The sequence below is a fragment of the Ictidomys tridecemlineatus genome, chromosome 10, assembly GCF_052094955.1.
Source record: "Ictidomys tridecemlineatus isolate mIctTri1 chromosome 10, mIctTri1.hap1, whole genome shotgun sequence".
In the NCBI taxonomy this organism is placed as follows: domain Eukaryota; kingdom Metazoa; phylum Chordata; class Mammalia; order Rodentia; family Sciuridae; genus Ictidomys; species Ictidomys tridecemlineatus.
This window is the reverse complement of record NC_135486.1, coordinates 57,908,835-57,930,994: the sequence shown is the minus strand read 5'-3', so window position 1 is coordinate 57,930,994 and position 22,160 is coordinate 57,908,835. Positions and strand designations below refer to the sequence as shown.

General features: G+C 37.3%; 1 protein-coding gene and 1 pseudogene across 12 annotated transcripts in view; one reads left to right on the top strand and one right to left on the bottom strand.

The window, feature by feature from the left end:
* Positions 1-22,160, bottom strand: part of Rgs7 (regulator of G protein signaling 7) — a 466,064-nt gene that overhangs the window by 390,116 nt on the left and 53,788 nt on the right. The window lies entirely within an intron of this gene.
* On the top strand, positions 10,885-12,938 carry LOC144367259 (nibrin pseudogene; annotated as a pseudogene).

Here is a 22,160-nt window from a genome sequence, read left to right as displayed (position 1 = left end):
ATGAGTCTCTACTCCTCCAATCACTTTTCATATTCCAGAAATGTGTGCACAACTCTAACCCACTCCTGACTTCTCTCCTCTTCACTGTTGACCTTGTCTTTTATGCCTTTTACTGGCATTTACTTGGTCTTTTGAAAAGGAGAGGAGAGGAACCCCAGGTTTAATGCATGTTTAATAAAAAAAAAAACACTTGTATTACTACTTTATAAATCTTTGTTTGCTTAGATTTGCTTAGATAAATACATAAGAAATTTCTTCAGTAGTCATACCAGAGACTGATAAATTATAGAATAATATCGATTGCCCATGCTATTTGTTCCCCTAATTTAGATCAACTATCTCATGTTCTCAGGAAATTAGCTTTAATAGTTGTAGGAAAATGGAAAAGTTGATAAAGATTCTTGGGTCTCTGGTTTTAACATCTCTTTTGTAACAAGTTTAAAAGCCTTGGGTGAATGTGGAGGGACTGTAGAGATGGTATATGCTCTAGACCCAGGCTATAGTTTGTGGATACATGAGTAAATGCTTCCTGGGGGACACACTCAGCAATGCTTGGACCAGCAAGTAGTAATAAACCTAAAAAGAAGATTGGGTTCAATCATGCATCCAATTCAGGAAGTCCTCAAGCAAAGTCTCCTGCTGAAGTGTTCTGTGTATGTGTGTGTGCATGCATGAGTGTGTATATGTGTCTGTCTGTCTGTCTTTGTCTCTGTCTCTCAGTCTCTTTTTTTGGGGGGGGTGTTGATAATTGAGCCCAAGGCCTCATGTATACAAAGTACACATTACATCACTGAGCTCCTCCAGCTCAAATTGCACATTTTTATCATGAAAAATTCTACTAGGTGGTAGGAGTAGTAATACAATTATCACTTAATTTGCCAACGCATTTCCCAAGAATAATTGCCAGAAGTAGGCATTCAGCTTGTGTGTCCATATGTTCCTGGTAAAATTCAGAAATCAAAGAAAGGAGAAGAGAAAAAAAATGTCATTAAAATGGAAAAAAAATGAAAAGAAAAACTGAAAAAGAAAGAAAGGGGATTCCAATGAGTGGGTGATCTGCTACTCTCTGAACCCTAAGTACCATTTTCTCTATCTATATGCATCAGAGTTGTCCTCAAGCAGACCTATTTATTTTTTAAAACTTAATCTATGGGTTTTATGTTGCTGTCTGAACAACACATGAGTAAATACAGCAGTATCACACATCATCCTAGTCGTTTAGAGCTATGGACTCAAACATAGGGCATTATGAATCTGAATTAAATATAGCTCATTCTTCCAGGGCCTCATTACTTTTGGCAGTGTATCTATTGGTAAGTGAAATGAGTTGAATAGCACACAGAAGCAGATATGTTTTTAAAAAATAAACTCAGGGACCTTGAGTACTAGAAAATCTTAGTTAATTCACCAGTATTTTCTTCAGAACTCTGCTTAAGCCTTGTCCCTAAAGGAAGCTTGGTGTACCTACCCCAAGGCCTCTATTGGCTTCTTTTATTTGGTTTGGTTTGATTTGGTTTGGTTTGTTTCCAGAAGCAAAACTTTATTAGTGACACTACAGCCCAGAGGGATAATTCCCAAAGTCTGAGCCCCGAGCACAGCAGGGGTTTTACTTTTATACATAAGCAAATTTGGGGTAGTTGGAGGCAAGAGAGTTGGTACAAGTCTTTTGGGGGTGCATTCTACATACCTATTATGGGCAAAAGTTTGACAATAGCCTAGGGACTCATACAACTTAGGGACTTTCACTGCACTAAGCCTAAAGGGGGAGTGTTCTGTCCTGGCTACATTGTTTCCTGCTTCTACTGCTGTGGTTATCTGTTACAGGTACCTGTTAGCCACACTACATGTAAATTATTACAATACATTTTTTTCCTGTGGACCAGGCACTAAATTATGTTCTTTGTACATAGTGTCATTTACCTTGTCAGCAAATTTTATAGATACATTTGTTTTTCTTTTTTGCTATACTGAAGAATTGAACTTCATGGATACTCTACCACTGAACCATATCCCCAGCCCCATTTATTTATTTATTTATTTGGCTCTGTTTTTTAATGCCTGCTCCACCTCATAACAACTCCTATTAAGCTTGGTTTTAGAGTGGCTTTCCCTCCCAGCTGAGGCCAAGTCCTAATGAACACATGTAATTCAGCGGAGCTGGATAGAGTAGAGCTCTCACTCTACAACAAAAGCAAGCCCATGCTCTTGGTCTGACTAATGCCATATTTTACATTGGACACAAGTAACAATAGAAATGCATTTCTTCTGTCCACCTAGGAATGCAGAGATAATCTCTTTTACTAATTTGGGATCATTTTGTTTTTTGCATTACAGATCCTACAAGGATAAAACTTCATCCTGAATCTACTTAAACTTCTTTATAATAGAAAAAAATTAAGCCATACTCCCATGGCTAATATGAAAACTGAAGTCATTTTCTTTATGCTCATGGCCTTGGAAAGCACACTTAAAACTCAGACATCAACTCAGCCTTAGTTTGAAGAGAATAAGCACCTGTTGGAGCTCTGGTAAGTGGTTTTCTCTCTTCGGGGAAGGCTCTTGCCCTATGTCATGAGAAATACAGAAGACTTGACATTCACAATGACTATAAAGTAGCATTCACAGGAATGAAGTTTCCTGCCCAAATATACAGGGTTCTTTTACATTTTTGAACAGCTCCCATTGCAAATATCACCACATCACTCTCCATCCTGTTTCTTCCCTGTGCATTTCCCTCTGGTGGAAACTTACACAGCCACAATGTCTCCTGTATAATGTGAACTAAAAACTCCCAAATGATAAACAGATTTTGTTACTTTTAAACATATTATGATCCTATCCAAGGATGACCTCAGAGTTTCTAGGTCATCCTTGGGTTTGTTTCCAGAAGCAAAACTTTATTATTGACACCACAGCCCAGAGGGATAATTGACTAGAAAGACTGGTGTCACTTGAAGACCAGTTTAAATATATATATATATATATGTTCTGAACTAAAAATTTTATATCTTAAAAGGGATAAAACACAAATCAACTGTGAAAATTCATCTGGGTGTTCTCACAATACAATGAGTTCCCACTAAATACACCAGCTCTCTGATGGCTTCCCATGAGAAGACACAAACAACACTTCTCTGATGGTTAACCTTCTATGTGAAGTTGACTTGAGTCTCAGGGTGCCCAGATAGTTGGATAAACATGATTTCTGAGTGTTTTGGTGAGGGTTTTTTTTTTTTAGAAGAGATAAGTATATGTAGTGGTAGGCTGAGTAAAGCAGAAGGTTCTCCCCCAGAGTGGGTGAGCCTCATCTAACCAACTGGGGTCCTGAATAGAACAGAAAGCCAAGTCCTTATAATAAATGTGTGAGATGATGTGTGCGTGTGTGTGTGTGTATAATAGTTCACCCTTATCTGTGGTTTCACCTTCCAAAATGTTTAGTTACCTGGAGTGAACTCTAGTTTAAAACTATTCAGAGGAAACTTCTAGACATACACAATTTATAAATTTAATATTGCACCCCACTTTGAGTAGTATGATGAAATCCTACACCATCCCATTCCATTCCATCTGGATGTGAATCATACCTTTGTCTATGGTATCTATGCTATACACATGATCTACCCATTAGTCATTTGGTAGACATCTCAGTCATCAGATCAACTATCTCACTATCACAGTGCTTATGTTCAAGGAACCTTTACTTTACTTAACAATGGCTTCAAAGTACAAGAGTAGTGATGCTGGCAAACCAGACATGCTAAAGAGAAACTATAAAATGTTTTCTTTAAGTCAAAAGGTAAAAGTACAATAAAATAATAAAGAGATCAAGAGAGACCACAGTCACATAATTTTCATCCATCATTTTTATATAGTAGTTCTGTTTTATTATTAATTATTGCTGTTAATCTCTTACTGTTCCTAACTTATAAACCAAATTTTAACATAAGTATGTATGTGTGTATGGAAACAAATATATATATAGTATGGATAGGATTTAATAATATCTACGGTTTCTGGCATCCACTGGGAATCTAGTAACTTATCACCTGAAAATAAGGAGGGCATATGTATGCTTCAGTCTATATACATATATGTATACACATTTGTATGCATTGTTACACATGTATGTGCATATCCTATTGGCTCTATTTTCTGGAGAGCCCTAATACATGATCTCACTCCTGCTAATCTCTCCAAATTAGCTCCTACAGCTCTCTACCCCAGTTTGTCTACAAACATGCCATGATTATTTCCACCTTTTTTCTTTAGTTTAGAATTCACTCAACTGTATTTTATTATGGCTTATGATTTCTGCTTTAATTGTGATAGCTCACAAGGGCTTTCCTTGAACATCCATTCTGAAAAGAAATTTCTAAACCCTTCTTTATACAATCTTTCTCTAACTTTTCTCCCAGTAGTTGAGGTCTTTAAACTCTCAGCCACATCTCTTCAAATATTTCTTCTATCTCAAGTCTCCTTCTCCTCTCTTTAGAGAAAGACTCCAATTAACTATGGTTAAACACTTGATATTGTTCTCAAGTCTCAGATAGCCTGTTCATTTTTCATTCATTTTCTCTGTTTTACAATTTGTATAATTTCCAACCATTTGTTTAAGATTACTGATCTACCTCCTGCTGTCTCCTGTCTACTACTGAGCTCATAAATAAATTATTTATTTCTGACATTTTATTTTTCATTTAGAGCATAGCCACTTGATTCTTTCTTAAACTTTCTCTCTGCTGAGATTTCCTTCACTTCTTATATTGCCCATTTTCCCACTGATCCTTTAACAAATAAATACCTTAATCCATCTGGTAATTCCACAATCTGATCCATCTCTCGATCTGTTTCTGTTGACTATTTTCTCTCTTGAGCTTGAATCATATGTCTTGTTTCTTTGCACACTTCCTAATTTCTATTGTGATTCACACATTAGACAAAATGATATTAATATAATATTAAGACCCCAAAAGGATCTATTCTTTCTTCTGTCAGGGCTGAGTTAGGCTGATCTATAATTAAGATGGATCTGATCTTAATTTAGTTTTAGTTAGGTTTGGTTAACCATTAAATAAATAGAAAAGTTCAGGACTTTCTCTTTAGCAAGATCACATACCTGAGCTTTGGAAAGTCTTTGGAAATATCAAGCTTTTCATTCTAGCCACCAAATTTCCAAGCTCTGGAAAACCTCTATTCTTAGCCCATCTGCCAGTTTCTTCATGTTTGTCCCTGGTGAGTTCTTTTTGTACAGTCCATGTCTGGCTTTGAACTCCTCAAGAAGTAATATTCTCTCTGAGCACTACTGCCCAACTCCCAGTTGGCAGGGTCTCTACAATTCATTATTCGAAGACCTCTATTACCTTGATACAATTAGTCTCAGTTTTTCCATCCCACTCCCAGCCTTCATAGAATTTTTGTGCCAAAATGCCTGAGAAGAAATGTTCTCATCTCTCCTGCCCTGACCCTGGCCTTCAGCAGCCTCCTATACTATAACCAAAGAAAGCCTCTCATACTTAAGTGACTTCATCGCTTAGCATTGTACCTCTGTGCATTGGGAGATGGTCTCTGCAGACAAGTTGGTTTATACTCTCTGTGTCTGGAGTCCCTCAAGAGTTCAATCCTACATATCAGCTCAAAGGCAACCACCCAAAGTTGACTAGTTTCTCCTTACACCTTTGTCTGTGGTAGATTTTTTTCTTCTACTAATCCACCAAGAATTAAAGCCACAGTGGATCTCTTCTTCTGTAGAAATGGCCTATTACTTTCAGGAATATAGTTAATTGTCTGTGCATATGCCGATCTAATGGGTTTGAATGGCAAAATGTTTTAGAGTATCTGATTTGATGTCATAACTAGAGTAGGCAAGATAGTCTCTTGTAAATTGCTGCATCTGTCTGTAAATAAAAATTCCCACTATTTCTTTTTCCACTCTACATTTTCAGCATCTGGACTGGTACTGGCATTTCAACACAATTTTTGTTGAATACATAAAAAAGGAGATTAATTCTGTTAATTAGACCACTCATAAGCTATATTAACCATACACCTATTTGAACAAAGATTAGTTAAACTAAATTTGCCCAGTTGGAGAGGCAAAGAGTTCAAAAATAACAGAACTATATATGTCATTTTTAGTAATTCTACCATCGTAAGGCAACGTTGTACTTGGAATTTATTATGATCTAGTAGCACTGACATATATCTATATAGATTTTGCAGATGAAGAACAATCAATGTAATCTACACAGATATAATTATGACTAACTGAGAAGGAAAAAGTAAACTCTAATGTACTTAAGGAGAAAATACATAAATCAAGTTAGAAATCTTTTTAAACTGAAGGATTGAACTGGTTTATTACTCATGACTTTTCCAGGTTTAAAGGAATACAATTATATTACTAGTAAAACCTCATTGTGGTCCATGGAAATGCCCTGTGGTTACGCTTATCATTTCTTCCCAATCTCATGGTTAACTATGGGACGTTGTAAGCCTTGGTTTCCCCTGGTTCATAACAATCTAAGATGTGATGCTGAATTATGTGTATCATTCCCCTTCTAAATGTTTGCTTCCAGATAATATCATAGCCAGAGAGCTAAAAAAAGACATTTCCTTGTACAGAATGGATTGATTATTCAAATTAACTTTGGCCCAGTGAACACACTCCTATATTATCTGGATAGCAACTGGGTTTTACAGACAGAAATGAGAAGCCAGGGTCAGAACAGTCAGTGGACTATGAGTGTACTGATGGCATCAAATACTGCTGGCAAGCTGGAGCTGGCTCAGCAGAACAATTATTCAGACCTCCCTCACCATAAGGGCTGAAAATAACGGGCTTCCATTCAGCTCTGGTTAGGGGAACAGAGTGGAACATTAAGAAGACACTTCAGATGTGGCTATAGCCACACATTAATAACCACAATCCAGCCATAATGCTTTGACCCAGGACTGACAAAATATTGCTCAGTCAGTACCTACTAATTCTGAGCCAAGAAAGCTATTTTTCTCAATCTGAGGAAAGGTGATATTTGGTAGGAACAATTTGTTCAATGAGTCACTTGCATCTGTAAAAATACCTGTTACAACACACACCAACAGGATATTTGGTCACCTTGGGAGTATGCTGGCTTCCTGTTTGCATCCTATGGTAGTTTAAGATGTTTACTGGATTCTTTAAAATCCTCCATGGTAGGTAACTTTAATGACCCTTGAGAGCATCTTTTGCTCCCTCACAGCAATTAAGATCAGCTGGCAGATCTTTACTAATGGTCCCCAGACAGGAAAACTGGAGTCAAGAGCAGGCAAGATACGTATGCATGTCAGTTTGTCAGGGAATTCCTTTTTCCAGTGATTTCATAGAACCCTACTTTGGCAACTAGGAGGGAACCAAGCACACACACTTTCAATAAGCCTGGGGGCAGGCACAGCCATTGCCGAGAGCATTCTGATTGCAATCTTGATTTCAGTTCTGACAATCATCCTTATATGCATTTCTCAAAAAGAGTTACCTCACCAAACAAAACAAGTAGAAAGGAGAAGATCTATTTGTTTAGAGGAGGTTTATCGGTTGAGGAAAAACCCATCATTCACTTGAAGACTCGGTCATTTGAAGCTTTTAATGAGTCTAAGTAGGTGCCTTATCCAGGCCTGTGTGGGTTAAACCACAGTGGAAAGGTGACAGGCTAATGGCTGAGAGAGTGTGATTGTCTCTAATACACTGATGGCCTCTCATTATATTTATCACCTTCCTCCTTTTTTCTGCCCTTTACACTTAAGTTGAGAGTGGGGACATGGAGGTTACAGTGATATTTGTCCTCAAGAACTTGGAAATAACTGAAGGATGAGTCAGACTTGATGATCATTCAGAATGAATCAGAGCACAGAAGACCCTTGGGACCTGGTTTGTCCTTTGCTGTAATAAAGAGCAATGATCAAAACTGTCTATGAATGGGTTAACCTAAACAAAATCTACATGGGCATACATTTCGCTTTGATAAAAGCCTGAGAAGTGACTATAAGTCTATGTAATCATTTACAGACACAGATAGATCTTTCTGGCAAAAAAGGAAAAATACAGTTCTTAAAGCAGAGTAAGAAACAGCTTGGAAATGGTAATTTTATTTCCAATTCTCAATTCCCTGTTTCATTTCACTAAATGGGTTGAGGGAGCAAGGCTGACAATCTGCTAAAATTTACATACTTAAACAACAGTATGAATCATCTTAAGTGCCTTCTTTTGTCACTTCATTTTAGCTTAGTGAATGTCCAGACAATCAGTGTTTACTGAGCATCTTCTCTCAGATAAAAGTATTTTGAAGAAGAAAAACAAAAAAGAATGTAATTGTCCCTCTCTCCCAAGGGACTCACAATTTTCTACCTGGTCTAGGAAATTTTACATCTTAAAATGGAAGGCAATGAATAAAACTGAGGAGCAAATCTAATATTGAATTTTAAGCTCATATAAAAAAAGGTAGTTTGAATAAACAAGCCAATCATTTCCCTTCGGTGTTTATTTTAATAATAGTACATGCAAAAATAAAAAGAAAGAAAGAGAAAGAGGTTGATTGTTTAGTTGACTGAGGTATCTCTTGTACTCTGGCTCAGAGATGATTTCTATTATCAGCTTTTAAAATATATTCTAAAATTCACATACAAAATAGCACCTACATTTCACCTAAAATGTATTTTGGAATTACTCTTTATCATTGCTGTTAGAATGCTACAACACTCTTTTAATAGCTACCTACTTGCTCATTATATGCCGTTGTATGGATCATGCCAACTCTATTTCTGCTCTAAATTATTCAGTGGAAAGGTTTAAGACCAAGATCATCTTTTTCATCTTATTACATCCCAAAGAATCACTTTTTCCAATTTTTTTAAAGGAAAGAGAGAGAGGGAGAGAGAGAGAGAAGGAGGGAGGGAGGGAGGGAGGGAGGGAGGAAGAGAGAGAGAGAGAGAGAGAGAGAGAGAGAGAGAGAATTTTTAAATATTTTTCTTCAGTTTTCGGTAGACACAACATCTTTTATTTTATTTTATGTGGTGCTGAGGATCAAACCCAGCGCCCCGCGCATGCCAGGCAAGCACGTTACTGTTTGAGCCACATTTCCAGCCTTTTCCAATTTTTAAGCCAAGTAAATTTACTAGGTCCTATCTGTATTTTACACATTATGTGTTAATATCTCTTGGCACTCAAGGCAGGCTCAGCCTTCTTAGGATTATGAAAATTTTTCTTAAACTAAATCTTTATATTACCTCTTTTCATTTCATTATTTGAGTTTCTTCTCCAGAAAGAGTAAATATTTATTCATTAAAACACTCTGTCTTCCATATTTTTCATTTTTTAAAAAAATTTTTTTAGTTGTAGTTGGACATAATATCTTTATTCTATTTATTTATTTTTATGTGGTGCCGAGGATCGAACCCAGGGCCTCACACATGCGAGGCAAGTGATCTACCGCGGAGCCACAACCCCAGCCCCATATTTTTCATTTTTAAAAATCATTTTAACCCTTTGTTCACGTGATCTTCATTGTGTTTGTTTTCTTAATGATGTCCCACTCCTACCTCTTGCTGTAATTTCAATAATCTCTAATTTCCCTTGTGGTGTTTCCAAGCAGGAATTCATGTTTATGATTTCTTTTTTTTTTTTTTCTGTCACTTATTTCCTAAGTTCACTCAGCTCATGTGTCAGCTCTTCCACTGCTTCACCACATCTTCCACGACTTCTTATATGCCTGGTTTAAGTTTTGATGGAAGGTACTCCTTTCTTTAAAAACTAATTTTTTTTAACACAGGCCATATTTTAAAACACGAATAACATTGTCATGGGAAGATTTTTTTTTAGATGCATGTTTCCATCTGACATTTATATATCTTTTTGTTTTATCCTTTCTATATTATTTCTGTTCAGAGCCTATTCTTGGCTCTCTTCTCCCCACTTTTCACCCCTTTATCACTTGGCTTTGAACCATACGAGTTCTTCATGGAGAAGCTATTAACAAGTATTAGTGAGGTTCTCTAGGTCACATGGTCCAGGAAGGATGTTCTAGCACTTTCAGGGGCTCAGAGTGCAGATCCTTCCTCAAAACCCAGTTCATAACTATGGCCTAGCTCCTTTCCCATTTACCCATGCACCTCACCACTGTTGCCACAGTGAATGGTGGTTTTGCCCCTCAGATTGTGACACCCACTTTAAAGACTTGTACTGTGTTGACTCTGTGAACTGCCATTTCAAGCATACTGACACAGTCTCTCTCCATAACATACCTTGCCTTCTTCCAGTTGCACCTGTCTTCATTTGCTCATATATTGTGATTTGAGGTGATATATAACTTCAAGTTCCACTTGAACAAATAAAAAATTTTAAAAGGCTGGGGATGTAACTCAATGCCCCTAGGTTCAATCCATAGTACCACCACCACCACCACCACCACACACACACACACACACACACACACACACACACACACACACACACACTATTCTTTAAACACATTAAAGAGCTAAAATAAGAAGAAAAAATGATCTTTTATCAAAGATAATGTTTACTGAGTACCCTTAACAATGTCAGCAGTAAGGTTTTTGTGGCTCTTCTTTATCAAGTTGAAGAAGTTCCCTTCTAAGTTTCCTGAGATTTTTTTTCCCCTAATCATAGATGTTGAAATTTGCCAAAATCCTTTTTCTTAAAGAGATTGATATGAGTATGAGATTTTCCTCCTAGCTTTTTACTATGGTGGTTTATAATGATTGATTTTCAAGAATTAAAATAGCCTTGATCCAGCATGGTGGTGCATACCTGTAATTCCAATGACCCGGAAGGCTGAGGAAGGAGGATGGGAAGTTCAAAGTCAGCCTCAGGGCGCATTGCCCGTGCTGTGATCGCGTGCACATCGGCTATCCGCAGCGAGGTGGCCGGTGGTCAGCTCCAGTCCTGAGGAGCCCGACCCATGTGGAAGCTCCTTCCCGCCGCGGGCCCGGCCCGAGACAATATGTGCACTCATCTGTGGACATCCAATTGTAAAGCCAGAATATTTTACTGAATTTCTGAAAGCAGTTCAGTCCAAGAAACAGCCTCCACAAATTGAAAGTTTTTACCCACCTATTGATGAACCAACTATTGGAAGTAAAAATATTGATTTATCAGAACGACAGGAGAGAAAACAAATCTTCAAAGGGAAAACATTTATATTTCTAAATGCCAAACAGCATAAGAAATTAAGTTCAGCAGTCATTTTTGGAGGTGGAGAAGCTAGGTTGATAACAGAAGAAAATGAAGAAGAAGATAGTTTCTTTTCAGCTCCTGGAACTTGTGTTGTCGATATAGGAATAACGAATACACAGATCTTAATTCCTGATTCTCAGAAAAAATGGGTCCATTCAATTATGGATATGCTCCAAAGGCAAGGTCTTAGACCTATTCCTGAAGCAGAAATTGGATTGGCAGTTATTTTCATGACTACAGAAAATTACTGTGATCCTCGGGGCCAACCCAATACAGGATTAAAGACAACGACTCCGGGACCCAGCCTTTCACAAGGTTTGTCAGTCAATAAAAAACTAATTCCAGTGGCTTCAGTGAATACTACAGCATATGTAGCTGACACAGAATCAGAGCAAGCAGATACATGTATGTTTTTGAATGAAAGACCAAAAGAAATAAGTATCTCCAAGATGGAACAAGAAGTCAGAATGCTTTCACAAGAAACATTCACTGTACAGGAACCTTCCAAAACAAGCTCCAATAATAACAATATAGTATTAAATACTTTGGTTAGGACAAAAGTCCCAAACTATCAGCTTTCACCAACCAAATTCCTAGGTGTAAATAAAAGTAGAGATCGGTCTTCTCAACAGCAGCAGACAAACTCCATCAAAAACTACTTTCAACCATGTGCCACAAAAAGGGAAAGAGATGAAGAAAATCAAGAAATGTCTTCATCCAAATCAGCAAGAATAGAAATGTCTTGTTCTCTTTTAGAACAAACACAACCTGCTACACTCTCACTATGGAAAAATAAGGCAGAAAATCTATCTCAGAATGAGCTTGTGGACAAAAAATCAAATAACTTATTTACAGATGATGAAGATTTAGAATCCAGTGTGAAAAATTCTTCTGATAAATCTCTTTCTACAGAAAACCTTAGATCAATTAAAAAAAGAAAAGAAATTGATGATTTGGCCGTAGAAGATGAAATATCAAAACAGTTATTCAAGAGCATGAAACCAGAGTTAGAAAGTGAAGTAAAAGTTGAAAAACAAGAGGAAGAGTTCAATATAAGAAAGAAGTTAAGGATGGATATAGAAACAAATAATAATTTTAATAATGAAACAATACCAGAAAGCAGCAAAATATCTCAAGAAAACAAAATGGGGAAGAAATGTGAGCTCAAAGAATCACTGTGGTCAACTAAAGAAGAGAACAGTGATGACCTTCAGGACAATAGTGAGATGCTTCCAAGAAAGGTGTTACTGACTGAATTTAGATCATTGGTGGTTAATAATTCCACTTGCAGAGATCCATGTGTGGTGAATTATGATTATGGTCAAATAAAGAATTTCAAGAAATTCAAGAAGGTCATATTTCCTGGAGCAGGAAAGCTTCCACACATCATTGGAGGATCAGATCTGATAGCTCACCATGCTCGAAAGAATACAGAATTAGAAGAGTGGCTTAAGCAGGAAATGGAGGTACAAAAACAACAAGCTAAAGAAGACTCTCTGGCTGATGATCTCTTTAGATACAATCCTAATGTAAAAAGGAGAAGATAATTGAGAACTTTAAAAGGAAGCTATGGAAACAGATTTCCTAACAAGCATTTACTTCATGCTAACAGGGATGTCTCAATGGTGTATAGCAGAGATTTAAGTCCAAAGTACTCCATGTCCTAAATTTATTAAATAAAGTACCCAAAACTCCAAAAAAAAAAAAAAAAGTCAGCCTCAGAAACTTATTGAGACCTGTCCCAAAATAAAAAATCAAAATGGCCAGGGATGTGCCTCAGTGATTAAGCACCCTTAGGTTTAATCCTTGGTATCAAATAAATAAATAATTAAATGGCCTTATAGTCCCCACTTGGTCATAGTGTATAATAAATATTGTTTAATTCTATTTGTGATTATTTTGTCAAGTATAAGGGTAATACCAGCTTCTTGAATTAAAAACTGTTTTCTCCTCTCTATTTTCTGCAAGAAAGAATATGGAATTGGTAAAATTCTACAGTAAAAACCCATAGATTTCTCTCTGGGAACTAATGTGGTGTTTCATTAGTTTTCTCCCTTGTTTCTAGTTTTTATGTGATCAATATATGTCCTCCACTATTTCTTTCTCTCTGTTTGCTTTAGGGCTATTATATTCTTCTTTGTCTAAGTTCTTGGGGAACTTATATTATTAATTCGATACCTTTCCTATATTCTACTATTTGCATTGAGTGCTATAAAATTCTCTCTCAGCACTGCCTTAGCTATGTATGCCCCATAAATTTTGATACATTGTACTCTCTTTTTCATTCAGTTTAAGATATTTTTTAACTGTTTCCTGTTTGAATTCCTCTTTGATTTCTGATTCAATTGGAAATGTGTTGCTGGATGGCCACATACATTTGAAGATTTTTTTCTTATTATCATTCTATCATCAATTCCTAACATATTTTTACTTGGTCAGAAAGCACATTTCAAATAGGTTCAATTCTTTAAAATTTATTGAAGATTGCTTTACACTCCAGGATGTGGTCTGTCTTGATGTATTTTCAATGAGAACTTGGAGAAATATAGATATGCCTCGATTTATGATGGTTAAACTTACCATTTTTAACTTTATATTGGTGCAAAAATAATACACATTCCACACACACCATACTCTGAATTTTGATCTTTCTCTGGGCTAGCAATGTGCAAAACAATATTCTTTCATGCTGGGAAGCAGAAGTGAGCTGCAGCTCCCAAATAGCCACGTGAGCACAAGGGTAAACAATTCACATTCTATGGCATACCGTTTTGCAGTGTTTGTGGGCTTCAGGGATTCAATAAAGTAAATTCAGTATAATACTTTTTGGGTGAGAAGATTTTTGCTCAGCTATAGGCTAATGAAAGAGTTCTGAGCATGTTCCGGATAGGCTAGGCTAAGATGTTATGTTTGGTAGTTTAGGTATATTAAATGCATTTCAAGTTATAATATTTTCAACTTATGACCAGTTTTTGAGGGATGTAACTCCATTGTACATTGAGGAGCATTTGTGTACTGTTACGTTTTGTGCAGTGTTCTTTAAATATGGATTAGATACTTTTGGTTGATGACAAATGTTGAGTTCTATATTCTTACTGGTTTTCTGTCTAACAGTTGTTCTATCCACTTTTGAAAGAGGGATATTTAAAGTATACATTTATAAATGTGTATATGTTTATTTCTTCTTTTTAAAACATCTTTTTCTTGTTTATTTATTTTTTTATGTGGTGCTGAGGATCATACCCAGTGCCTCACACATACAAGGTAAGCACTCTGCCACTGAGTCACAACCCCAGCCCTATTTCTTCTTTTTTTCTACCAGTTTTGCTTTAAATATTCTGCAATTGTTTTTTCATGCATAAACATTTGGAATTGCTATATTTTTCGTATACTGACATTTTGATCATTGTATGATATCCCCCATCTCTAGTAAATTTCATAGCCTTGAAATCTAATCTATCTGATATATGTTCACTTTATTTCCTTCAATATTTGTATGAAATTCCTTGTTCCATTCTTCACTTTTCATCTACTTAACATTATATGTGAAGTCAGTACCTTATGGACAGCATAGAGTTGGGTCATGTTTGTAAATATACTCGGGCAAGTTCTATCTTCTTTTTGGTGTATTAGGCCACTTACTTTCAATGTAATTATTGATATATTTGTTCAGAACCACCATTGTAATTTTTGTCTTCTTATCTTTGCTTTTCCTACCTACAATTTCTTATTTTGGGAGGTGGGGGTATGTGGTGAGCCGTTTCAGCAGACTGTGGCCGCCATTACAAGATGGCGGCGGCTTCCGCCGTAGTCTGAGACAAACAACTCCTTATTAGGGAGAGTTGGCACGTCATTGTTTAACACCCTATGAGAAAGGTCCACGTGGCAGCTTTGCATTGGGGCTTGGTATGCTTTATTAAGTGTGGGAGGCGCGAGCATGTCTGAATAAAGGCCTGAATAAACTGCTGAGAGAAGATTCCTGAGTCGTGTCTTCCTTGCGGGCGAGGGGTCACGACAGGGGTAGGTACTAGGGATTGTACTCAGGGCACTCAACCACTGAGCCATATCCCCAGCCCTATTTTTTATTTTATTTAGAGACAAGGTCTTGCTGAGTTGCTTAGTGCGTTGCTTTTGCTGAGGCTGGCTTTGAACTTGAAATCCTCTTGTCTCAGCCTCCCATTATTTATTTTTTTCCCTGCCTTCCTCTGGGCTACTTGTACATTGAACATATTTTAGAATTTCCATTTTGATGTCATTGTAGTCTTTTTGAGTCAATCTCTTTATGTGACCTTTCTGGTTGTTATTTTAGGTATTACATTGTACACAATCTATCACTCTCTACTAATGTTGTCATCACACCGGACTGAGTGAAGTATAAAAATATTATTTCCCCTTACATCCATTTATTCTCTCCTTTTCACAATATAAATGCCTTTAATATTTCCTTTATATATATACATTTAGAGTCACATCAGATGGTGTTTTTTCAATTGTCAAATATATAGAAATATATGTATATACACAATGGAATTTTACTCAGCAATAAAAGAGAACAAAATCATGGCATCTGCAGGTAAATGGATGGCATTGGAAAAGATAATGCTAAGTGAAGTTAGCCAATCCCCAAAAAACAAATGCTGAATATTTCCTCTGATATAAGGAGGCTGACTCATTGTGGGGTAGGATGTGGGAGCATAGGAGAAATAGATGAATTCTAGATAGGGCAGAGGGGTGGGAAGTAAAGGGAGGGGGCAGGGGATTAGCAAGGATGGTGGAATGTGATAGACATCATCAGCCAAAGTACATATATGAAGACCCAAATTGGTGTCAACATACTTTATATACAACAAGAGATATGAAAAATTGTGCTGTATACATGTAACAAGATTTGTAACGCATTCCGCTGTCATTTATTTAAAAAGAAAATCAATTTAAAAAAGAAAACTAAAGAGGTGAAAAAACGTGCTACTGTTTTACCTATCCTTTACTTACCATATTCTTTGTTCCTTCTTAATGTTCCAAAATCCTGTCTCATCTTTTCAATTCTGTTTAGATAACTTCCTTTAGTCATCCTTTTAGTGTAAGCCTGCTGGCAATAAATTTTGTAGTTTTACTTCATCCTGAAAATGTCCTGATCTCTCCTTCATCACTGAAGGATACTTTAGTCAAGAGTGTTGACAATTCTTTTCTGTTAGCACTTGAAAAATATTGTGTCATTTTCTTCTGGCTTCCAGTGCTTCGGATGATAAATCCAATTCCCCTCTTCTCACAAAAGTAAGATGTCATTTTTCTCTGGCAGCCTTTAAGACTTTTTTTTTCTTTTTCTTTAATTTTCAAAAGTTTAATTATGATGGGTTTGGGATGGATTCCTTTGAGTTTATTCTGTGTGGAGGTCAGTCAGCTTTTTGAATCTGTAGGTTTTTGTCTTTTGCTGTGTGTAGGAAGTTTTCAGGTATTATTTCTTTGAGCACTTATCTCCCCATGTGTCTCCCCATCTCCATCATGTTGATGTTGGCATCTACTGATATCTTTCTGATTCTCAGTATGATAAGTGATTGTCAACTGAAAGCTAGACATTTCTTAGATATTTTTATAATATATTACGAAACTTTGTAACATATATACATCTCATGTTTTAGTTTTTGTTGTGGTGGTGGTAGTGTTGTCTGATTTGATACTGCTGTGGCAGGGAAGGGGTGAGGTACCACTTCATCACTGTTAGTTGGAATTAGAAGTCCAGTCTTACAAATTGGCTTTTATGAACAACTGGGTAGGGTGAAAGGTAGGTCCCTCAATACCAGTGAGCAGAGTGGTTGCTCTAGATCCCTATGTGGTGTCCACTGATGCCACAGTGGGGGTATCCTCTTTACTCTGACCATGGTGCAAGAGCTGACTGTGCTCTATAGCACCCAACCGAGATGGAGAAGGGTTCTTGTTATTGCCAGTGGACGGTCAAGCCCAGCTGTTCACATGGTCTCCCCAAAACTGTGGTGGGTGGGGAGGGAGTCTCAATACTGGATGAAAGCCCTAGCTCTTGTTTGGTCTCCTCTGACCCCACCCTGGGAGCATGCTGAGCCACCTCATCATAGCCTCCTATGACTACATTTAATCTCCCCTCTCAGCCTTTGCCAGTATAGGTGAGAGAAAGCCTGCAGTTTCTTCTGTGGTATTGGCTGGAATAGCACTTGTTATCTACACTTTCTGTATTTCTAACCCGCCCCATTTCTGGTCCTTTGACTAGAAAGGTCCAGCTTTTGTCTCTGTTACCATTTGAAGGTTATTGGCTTTTCCTACTCCAGGTCTGGGACACAAGGCAAAAACAAACAACATAAAACCATGGCAACTCATTTCCATGTCATTCCTCATGTACCAAAGTCCCTAGTCAGTTTGTCTTCTTCTCCCCTCCTTTCTTCTTCCTATGTTTGCTTTATGTAGTATGAGGGGTTCTTAATTGTACATAGAGAACATTAATTGTTCTTAATTGCCGGCATTTTTGGAAGCAGGAGTCTCTCCTTTACATTTACTAACTTAACCCTCATAATGACCTTCTGAAGTGGAATCATTAAAATTTTCACTTTACATAGGAAGAAGGTGAATGAGAGAAAAGTTAATTAGCTTATCTAAAATCCAACAGTTAAAAGTAGCAGAAGCAGGTTTCAAACCAAAAAAAAAAAAATCTGGCTCAAGTCAGTCTTTCAAGTATACTATAACTCCTTTAAAGTAATAAACTGTTACAAGGAAGCTCTTCCCATGTCTTGCTTGGCCTCTCCCTGTAGAGCTGGATTCCTGGTTATTTTATAACAACTGAGAGTACCTTCCCTGGAATCTAGTTCTTCAGGTCACATGCCCCTCTCTTTTCCCATTCCTACCCACAAATACATACCAAATTTAAAAGACACAGGGCTATAAGCATAAAAACGATCAACCACATTTCCTTACTGTTGAAGGTTTATCATAAGAGCTAATAAGAACCTCAAATTGAGACCCACAAATATAATTATAATGCTTTTATTTATTAACAACATCCTTCTGAATGCAGAGCTCTTTATTTTCTGGCAAATTCTTGCTATGTGATCTTCAAGGTAACCATTCTTTAGGAGGCTTTACTTTAATACATTTCTGTTCTCCCAGCCATCATCCTAAGTCATGTCCATTCCTTTCAATATAATGTCACCTGTTCTATTACCTTCTCCCCCACCTATCATCACAGAGGTACTGGGATGGAAAGAGCCTTAGGGTCATTTTACAGGTGATAACTAAGTAACTGTTGATGTTACACCACTTCTGGTGGTAAAACTGAGACTAGAACACAGCACTACATACTACACACACACTCGCTTCTTCAGATCTAATTAAAGTGTAAAATTGTCTTATTATTTCATATATGATGCCATTTCCATTCTTTCCATTTGAACCCACTTCTGAAACACCACTAAGAAGCTTCCAATTGTAAAAGAGGGAAGGAAGAGGGAGGGCAGGAGAAAGAGATGGACAGTGATGTCATCCTATCAATAAGCTTGAAGGCACACCATCTTCTTCTTCAATCATGAGGAGATTACATCAAACCTGCCTCACCAGGAATCAGTCCCATTCAACCTCTGAGGGCCTTCTCCTCCTCTCTATCAGTCCAAAACTAGAATCTTTCTCTCAGGTCTTGTACAACTTCCTGAACAAAAGCTGGCTCCCTGTGGGCTTGTTGCTGCCAGACTAACTACAATAGTTTTCCAGAAGCCCCTGGTTATGCCACATTACTCATGGAAAAGCAATAGCATGAAAGTGACTTCACAAACCCATAAACATGCCACTTGGAGCCTTCTTGTCCTATTTGGTGACCTATACCACCCAGCACAATCAACAAGAGCCATCTAGATTTCAGTGCCAAATCCCTGCAAAGACCTTGCCTGAACACTTTTATTAAAGCCCTAACAATATAGATTTCTGCGTGTCATGATGAAATAACCTGTCCTTAAAGCTCAAAGTCCAGCTGACTGCAGTATTAAAAAAAAAAAAGCCACCAGACACTGACAAATGTAGAATCACAAAATTATTTTAAATTGATCAATGCCAAGAAAAGTCATGATGCATTGAGGAGTCTCAGCACAAAAGGAGCAGCCTCTGCCCATTAACATGATGGATGTCAGTGAAGGTAGAACCCTTTTTTCAGGGCATAAAAGATAAGTGGCACTGAGGTCATCCACAAAGCATATGACATTTAGTCCCTGGCTCTATTTTCCCTAGTTCTCCTTTTCTGTAACCCACAAAATGTGCTGCCTCATATAATGATCTTGGGCAGAGGAGAGTTTCCTGGGTATCCTTTAATGTCTAGATTCCTACCCCACACGTGCACACACACACACATACACACACACACACACACACACACACACACACACACACTCTTCTGTGTAAATATGCACTATCAGGAACCACGTTCCTGCCTTGTTCTAAAAAAAAGTAACTGTCAGGTTTAGAAATATGTGGTGGCCGTGTTTTCTGATAGAAAAAATCAAAATATATGGCATAGAACAGATTACTGACTATGTGTGAGCACCTATTTGCATACACTTTATTTGATGTGGAAACTTATGGAAAAATAGCAAAAAAATCCTAGAGCACAAAAATGTGAAGTTTTGAAAATGCAAAAGAAATGATTATCAACAGATGTAGATTTTATGTGATCAAGCACTTGATATTTCATTATCCAAAGAGTAACTAATACCCCCATTTTACACATGAGAAAGCTAGGCAAAGAGAGGGTAAGCAAGTTGCCCGAGATCACAAGACTAGTGATAAGAAGATTCAGGATTTGACTCCAGTCTCATCCTACCCTATCGATTATTTCTCACGTATCTGCTCCTTCATCTCTGAGTGGTCAGGAAGACCAAAAAGCTAGTTATTTCTCCTTCTAGAAGACTTTCAAGACAGTATCTCAGCAGTCTGAAGAGTTCAGCAGATCATCCTCCAAACTTCATCAGAATCAAGGCTGATGTGCTGAAGTTGTGATGTGATACAAACGGTGACTTCATTCTGATCCCCAGACACACTGGAGATGGCAGGTGCTTTGCTTCAGAGCTCAAGATTATCTGTCAGAAAGCAAAAGTAAAGGAAGCCACAAGCTCTGACCCCATCCTCAAACCAAAGACTGCTAACAACTGCAAAACCGTGTAAGGGAATAAATCAACTTCTGAAAAGTCTTGAAAAGTCTCTTCATTCACGTTTCCCAAAACCTCTAGTCAAGACCTTGAAAAGGACAGGACTCTTAACCTCTAAAATTATGCCCATCTTCAATGAGAAATTCACATAAGCACATCTCACCTCAATCCTCCAGCATATTCAGCAGGAATAATACTTTCTGGAGCACAATTATCACAAAGATGCTTCCCAGTGGCCAAAACAACAAGCCTGCTCAGTGATGATATAAATCATTCAGCCTTTATAAATGTTCTGGTCATCCATGATTGTTACTGGCGCTGTGTTTGAGTTCTACAAGGCTTAATATACCCCATAAGTCATGATACTAATTCTTTCCTCTGGCAAGAAATGGTGATCTCCAAATAGCCCCCATACCCAGGACAATGCCAGTCAGTCTTTCCATGAGATGTGTGGCACATAATCCATCTGTGGTGCCTCTCCCACCTCCCTATCAAACCTCAACATCTAACTCTCCCCTTTCTTTGGTCAATTCAAATCATTTATTGGTCCTTAACCACATCAACCTTGATCTTGGCTCCATCACTTTATTCTAGCTCAAAGTGAATCTTCTGTGAACCTTCTTATCTTGCCAGGAGAGACATCATTAGAACTGATGTGAAAGCTAAAGCAATTTGCATTTTTTATCTTGGAATTTTTGTAGTCTGGTTAGCTTCGACCATGCATGCAAATCCCTTTTAATTCAGATGTCACATTTTACAAAGTAGGGTTGTTTTTTTTTGTACAGGTGTTTGTAAGTGAGAAGTTCATAATTTAGGGAACATATATGTAATAATATCTCACCCAAAACTGCTCTAGGCAAGACAATCAAACAGGAGCAGCTGATGCCAAGATGTGTGATTCAGATGATTTGAAAATTAAGTGGCATTCCAAAGAGTCTGGGCAAATTTCCCTCGGATATGATCCACTAGATAACAGACTGAATTTTCCAAAGACATGAATGACTTCTCTGACCAAAGCTTACTAAAATAGAGCATCATCTTTGAAAATTAGCATGTTTCTATGAGGTCCAAATATCTCTCTCATCATCCCACTATCTCAGAGTACACAGTAAAAATCATTTGTTTCTTATTTATGCTAAGTAGTAAGGAAATTTTGTTCTGGTCTTGTTTCAAGTTAGTTTGCTTGATTGATTAAATAAGAGGATGAACTCTCCTAGAATAATAAACCATCTACTCAATTACACATTAATTGAACAACATTAGCTTAAAATGTATAAAGGGGAGGGGTACATTAGGCAAAAATGGAGCAAAGAGGGTTTAGCGTTGGTTTTGACCTGAATTCTGGATGCTAATTTTGTCGCTTTGTAGCTATGCACCTCTGAAAAAAATTACTAAAGCTCTCCAAACCTAATTTTTCTCAACTGTTAATAGGGATGACAGTAGGCACTTCATGGAATAGCTGGATGGATTACTAATTTGTCATTTACAAATACCTGTATATGTGAACTTTACTTTTTAATATGTCATTAGAACTTGAAAGAAAAGAGATTTGTGAGCCTGTATATAAATAACCAGAATATAACAGAAGCATAAAATGGCATAAATAATATATTGAGCACAGGGCCTAGCACCGAGTGAGAAATTACTTTTTTCCCCCACTTATTCTACCTCCTTACTAGATTTAAAGACTTCTAACTAGAAAGATAATGAAAATAAGGCCTGTCCTTAAGGATTTAAACTGGTAAAGGAGATAAAACGTGCTCATATTAGAGCAAATAAGA